Source organism: Vigna unguiculata, chromosome 1 (genome assembly GCF_004118075.2).
Source record: "Vigna unguiculata cultivar IT97K-499-35 chromosome 1, ASM411807v1, whole genome shotgun sequence".
NCBI lineage: Eukaryota > Viridiplantae > Streptophyta > Magnoliopsida > Fabales > Fabaceae > Vigna > Vigna unguiculata.
This window is the reverse complement of record NC_040279.1, coordinates 3,596,899-3,603,606: the sequence shown is the minus strand read 5'-3', so window position 1 is coordinate 3,603,606 and position 6,708 is coordinate 3,596,899. Positions and strand designations below refer to the sequence as shown.

Sequence of the window (6,708 nt, the reverse complement as noted above, 5' to 3'; positions counted from 1 at the left end):
ATCTGAGGTACTTCTATTTTTGTCATTTTTATCCCTGATTGACTTTGTGTTGACTTTTGCAGTTTTGGGTTCATTAGTGCATGACTAGGGAAAATCTTGGTATTTTACAATCATTGGATCTTGAAACTGATAGAACCTTCCACAGAGGAGTTAGGCATAATAGGAATCCATTTGTGCATCCTGCATATTATGTGAGTTTTCCTTATCCACCTGATACTTTTATTTTTGTGCATTCTGATCATTCTAAGCATATTGTGCATTCTAATCATTTTGACATTCATTTTGATACTAATAACGTGGCTCAACCTCCACCTCATGAAAGGACAATGAATGAGCTAACTGCATCTAAGTTCACTTATGACTCATTGTGCATTCAGTATCTTGAGGAGGAAGTTTCTTATGTTTTAAAAACTGGATTAATCCATTTGTTGCCAAACTTTCATGGCCTTGCAAGTAAGGACCCGTGTAACCATTTAAAGCAGTTCCATGTTGTTTATTCCACCATGAAGCCTGCAGATGTCCAAGAAGATCATGTGTATTTGAAGGCTTTTCCTTATTCCTTGGAGGGCAATGCAAAAGATTGGTTGTATTACCTTGCACCCAGGTCCATCACGAGCTGGGATGACTTGAAGACATTGTTCTTGGAAAAGTTCTTCCCTGCTTTCAAGACCACAACCATAAGAAAGGAGATTTTTAGAATCAAGCAACAGTCTAGGGAGAGTCTCTATGAATACTAGGAGAGATTCAAGAATTTGTGTTCTAGTTGCCCAAACCACCTGATATTTGAGCATTTACTTCTTCGATATTTTTATGAAGGCTTGCACCATATGGATAGAAGCATGATTGATGCTGTGAGTGGTGGTGCTCTTGGTAATTCAACCCCAGCAGTAGCGAGGCAATTGATTGAGAACATGGCCTCTAACTCTCAGTAATTTGACACAAGAAATGATGCTATTGTTGTTAGGCATGTTCATGATGTAGGAGTTGTCGAGTACACTAAGAAGTTGGAGACCAAGATTGATGCTCTTACCACCTTAGTCAACCAACTTGCTGCGAATTAAAGAGTCGCACCTTCTACTGCAAGAGTTTGTGGCATTTGCACGTCAGTTGAACATTTCACAAATTCTTGCCCCCACCTTGCAACAAGCCACAACTTATACACCTTCTGATACTCCTCAAGCTTATGCAGCCAACATTTTCAAAAATAGGTCACCCTAACAACACTAACAAAACCATCATTTTTCCACTAACAGATAGAATCTAGATTGGAGAAATCATCCCAATTTGAGATAGGGCAACCAACAACAGCAGCAAAACCAACAGGTTCAAAATGTGCAGCCACTTTCTTACCAACAATAAAGAGCTATACCTGCACAACCTGCCCTAATTCCACCTGTTCCTGCTGCTACCCCAACTCTTACTGCTCCTTCATCTTTTAATTCATTGGAGGAGTCAGTCAGGATGATGACCCTTCAAAATATGCAATTTCAATAGGAGACTAGAGCTTCAATTCAGAGTTTGACAAATCAAATTGGGCAAATGGCCTCTCAGCTAAACCAAGCACATGCTCAGAATTCTGACAAGTTGCCATCACAGATAGTGAAGAATCCGAGAAATGTGAGTGATATCACATTGAGATTTGGGAAAAAGATTGAAGTTCCCACTCCTTAACCTACACCTAAGACAGAAGTTGACCCTGCCACACTTCAAAGAAAGTGTGATGCACATGCAGCTAGTCCTTTCACATTTAGGGTGTCTTCTACTCCTTCCACCTCTATTATTGCACCTCTCATCCCTCTTCCTTTCCCTCCAAAAGCCATTCCAAGTAAAATGATGGAAGAGGTTGACAAGGAGATCTTAGAAACATTCAGGAAGGTGGAGGTGAACATACATATGTTAGATGCCATTAAACAAATTCCCACATATGCAAAGTTCTTGAAGAAGTTGTGCACGCACAAGAGGAGGCTAAAGGGAAACGAGAAGATCAGCATGGGAAGGAGTGTGTCAACATTGATAAGTAAATCTATTCCTCAAATTCCTGAGAAGTGCAAGGACCTAGTTACATTTTTTGTACCTTGCATCATAGGTACAATAAATGTAATGTCTTTGTCTATTTTTAAATCTCTTTCTCTTGGACCCCTGCAACTTACGAGTGTGGTGATTCAGTTGGCAAATAGAAGTGTTGCCCACCCTACATGTTTAGTTGATGATGTTTTGGTTCGTGTTGGTGAATTGATTTTTCCTGCTGATTTTTAAATTTTTAATATGGAAGAAGGATTTTCACATGGTTCTGCACCAATCATTTTAGGCAAACCATTTTTGAAAATGGTACGAACCAAGATTGATGTCAATGCAGGTACTTTGTCCATGAAGTTTGATGATATTGTGGTGCATTTTAATATTCTAGATGCCATGAAACATCATTTTAAGGACCACTCTGTTTTTCACATTGATATCATTGATGATGTTGTTGATGGACATATTTTTTATTTCCACCTTTGCATTTCATGAAATATGCATTTGTGTCTAAATTGTCTAAATTTTCATGCATTGGTATTGACTCTAATTCATATTATGATTATGATTATGATTTTGATGTTGATTCTAAGTTTGACTCTTTGGGTGTTGTACCATATGATTTTGATGTTACATGGTCAGAATGCACTAATCATGTTGTAAGAAGTACATATGCAACTGATTGTTATGTTGAGGTATAGGTTGTGCAACCCATTTCTCCCTCCCTTCTAGTTCCTGATATTCAGCCAGCATCCAGCACTCTAGAGTTAAAACCTCTACCAGACAACCTCAAATATATCTATTTGGAGGATGAGTAAAGACTGCATATGATCATCTCTACCTCCCTTACTATTACTATTGAGCAATAGTAGAGATTATTAGAAGTGCTCAAGAAGCACAAGAAAGCCATTGGGTGGACATTGGCTAACATTCCTGGAATTAGCCCATACATGTGCATGCACAAGATTTTATTGGAGTATGGAGGAAAACTAGTGAGACAACCACAGAAGCGACTGAACCTTGTCATTCTAGATGTTCTGAAAAAGGAGGTACCAAACTTCTATAATGGATCATTCCCATCCATGTGGTTCCCAAGAAGTCAGGCCTCACATTTGTTAAAAATGAAAGAGACGAGTTGATCCCAACTAGGGTGCAAAATAGTTGGAGAGTTTGCATCGATTATAGGAGGCTCAACCGACCAGGAAAGACCACTTCCACTTGTCATTCATTGACCAGATGCTTAAGTGGTGGGTGTCAATTGCTTGAAGTATGCTTGGCTTAATGGCATATTTAACTCGTGTTAATTATCGCTTAATTGATTAATTTCGGGTTTCATGGGAGCAAATTAGATAGAACAATTAATTGTGTAATCTGTGATTGGTGAAATTTCAGTTGAATCAATGAATCAATACGTTTTGAAATCCGTTGAATTAAGTTTTGCAATTACGTTTTGTTAATTTTGTGTTTAAAATTGAATCTATCAAACCAACGCCCCCCTATGTTGAATTGCAACTCTGGAAGGCTTTGAATGAGAGGTTGGTCACTGAGACAACATTGGTTGAACTACCGAGTTTTTTTCATTTTCATGTTTTATTTGGTCGAGGACGACCTCGATCATGCTACTACCTGGCTTTTCAATTGGGACAAAGTGGAAGGTTGAATAAATCCATCACAATATTCCACTACATTGAGGTAGGGATGTCAAAACGGGCCAACCCGGCCCATTTTGACCCGGCCCGATTTTGGCCCGCCTTTTACGGGTCGGGCCGGGCTGGCCCGATAGAGTGAAACGGGTTAGATTTTTGGACCCGGCCCGCGGGCTGGCAGGCTAACGGGCTGGCCCGCAAGTTTTTTTCCATATGTTTAATTTATGGTCCAAAATCAAATTTCAATTTGTTTCATTCCAAATTTAGTTGACTGAACATTGTCCCAATGTTATATTACCAAAAAAAATTCTCCTTCAATGAAGAATACAACAACAATGATTTATTAAACAAGAAAATGAAAATATTAAAAACACATATAAATGATGTTTTGCTCTCTGCAAGTCATGAAGGTCACTGCTACAACATCAATACAAACCCTTTTTGGATAATGCAAGAAAATGGACAGATTGTCTGCAAGAAAATGGCAATAGTTATTTTATCACAGTGGCAAGACTTCTTTATTGATCATCAGTAGGCAAGATTCAGAAACATGCATAGGACAGTACACACAACTTAATATTTATTGATCACTACGCAAGATTCAGAAACAAAAACATGTAAGGGACAATACACACAAGTTCATTACCAACAATACTTATACATTAAACATTAAACATCAACATTAGGAGCTGAAAACAGCAACACAATGTCATTATACAGCAACCCAACAACATACATCTTAATAACATAACAAAAACATCTCAATTTGAAAATGAATCTAGCAACATTTTACTACACAAACATGAACAAACAATCCAAATGCGCGATTAACGACAACAACGAAATTGAAATTGGGGGAAAATTGAAGCAACACCACACCAACAATTACGATTCATAGAATGGGTCAAATCCAAAGAAGGGCAAATCGCAACAACAACAACCAGATATAGACCATAACCCCCAATTATGGGAACAAATTTTAGGGTTACAAAAATTAGAAATTTAGGTTACAAATCGAAAAAAAGGGAACTAGAACGCAAAAACTTGTCTTCGCGGTGGTCGTGGCCGTCGGAATCGTCCGCGAATCAGAGTTCGATGGTGGCTCTGTGTTCTCCCTGCACTGCGTTCTCTCGCTGCTGCACTCCCTTCATGTTCCTGGCCAGCAACGTGGTGGATGTCACGGTGGAGGAGAGACGCGAAGTGGTGGAGGTCACGGTGGAAGAGAGACGCAAAGTGATGGATGGGTTGCACTGCCTTCGTTCGTGTTCTTGGCCAGCGTCTTGGGTGGAGGAGAAATGGGATAGGTATGGTCGCGAGAGAGAGAAAGGAAAATGGAGGGGAATGAGAAATCTGGCAGAGAGAGCAGAGTACCAAAATTAAACACACACCTCTGCACGTGCTTTTTAATTAAGGCATACGGGCTGGCCTATTTTGGCCCGCGGGTTGGCCCGATGGGTTAGCGGGCTTGACGAGCCGGGTTGTCTCGGGTTGGCGGGCTGATTTTTCTGACCCGACCCATGTTTTTTTGGTCGGGCTGGCGGGCCGACCCGTCGGGCTCGGCCCATTTTGACATCCCTACATTGAGGCACTGCCACTGGTTGTGATATGATCAAAATGGAGAAAATAAATCCCCATCAAAGATAGTGGTGAAAAGCAGAAAAAGTTTAAATAGTTAATAAGCAAGACTTACTTCATTCCAATCTAGAGTGACATGCTCTATTGTAGATAGACAGAATCTTGAGGAATCCAAGGAAGTAAAATGATAGCAGCTTCACTGGCATTAGCCATGCATGCAAATATCATCAAAGTTTTTAGATATAAATAGTTGTTTTGCAATCATATTAATGGTATAAAAGTTAATGCTAACACAGGAATGTTTCATCTTTGAAGAACAACAGAACTAAGATCAATCAACAAAATAACTTGGGATTCACCTAAATCATAATAATAATAATAATAATAAAGAATTAGTGATGTGTTTGTTATTTAGTGAATGTAGTACATGCTCACTTATCTATTTTATATTAATCTTTTATATTGATTTTATTTTTAGTTGGAGATGTTGAACTTCTAACAATAAATTGTAGATATTAAGCGACACATACCGAACGATTTTGTGGAATCATATCTGAGTAAGTCTTCTCTTAAGATTCTACATATCGGAATGGTTCCTTTTGGACAAATTCCATTATTTTGCCATGTCTGAAATATCTTTGACTCTGAATCATCTTATGTGTTTAAATCAGGCATCATCTGTCACATCCATTCTTTAAAGTAAGATGCATACTCAAACGTAGTTGTATCAGACTCAGACAAAATAAAATCGACCACATAATCACAATTTTAATGCCAAAACGACTCATTTAAAATTAAATAATCATATAAAAAGATAACCAGACCTTGATAGTGTGATTTTTTAAAGTTGGATGATCAAAAGTTGGATGATCAAAAGTTGGTTGATCGTATATGTTGACGCAATGAATAATATCTCCATCTTCACTTTGCACAAAATAAACAATTGTAGCCTTTTTTAATTTGTTTTTTAAGCCTTACAACTTACTTAAACAGAGTTGCAAATGTTTCTCCATGGCTTGCAATCATAGAATTGGTCAAACCTTTTTTATTGGGACTGAAAGCCTGTAGCACTGACAAATGAAGTCACCACAAACAAGGATAAACAAAACTTATACAACAGTATGTTTCGTGCAGTATTGAAAAAATTGAAAAGGAACTTCCAAAAAATTGTTATATACCTGAAAGGAACTTCAACCTAAAAGGAAAAATTGAAAAAAATCAAAAGCAATACAACAATTTAACATATATATGAACACATATATAAAAAACCACAAAAAAAAACAAAAAGGAGAGATTTATACATACAGATCGAGAAAGATTCATGAGAAGAGACATATAACGAAACTGAGAGATTGAGGTTGAAAGGAAGAAAATAAGAATGGATTGAGATCGAGAGAGATTCATGAATCTTACAAAAGAGATAGTGATTTATGGTGGTTTATGAGAAGGAGATGGTGGTTGAAAATAGAGA

General features: G+C 38.0%; 1 non-coding gene across 1 annotated transcript; it reads right to left on the bottom strand.

Moving 5' to 3' along the window:
- Positions 1-674: 674 nt before the first annotated feature.
- On the bottom strand, positions 675-781 carry LOC114165657. The gene has a single exon (XR_003599748.1). It is a non-coding gene; the product is annotated as a small nucleolar RNA R71 (small nucleolar RNA).
- Between the last annotated feature and the right edge of the window lie 5,927 nt (positions 782-6,708).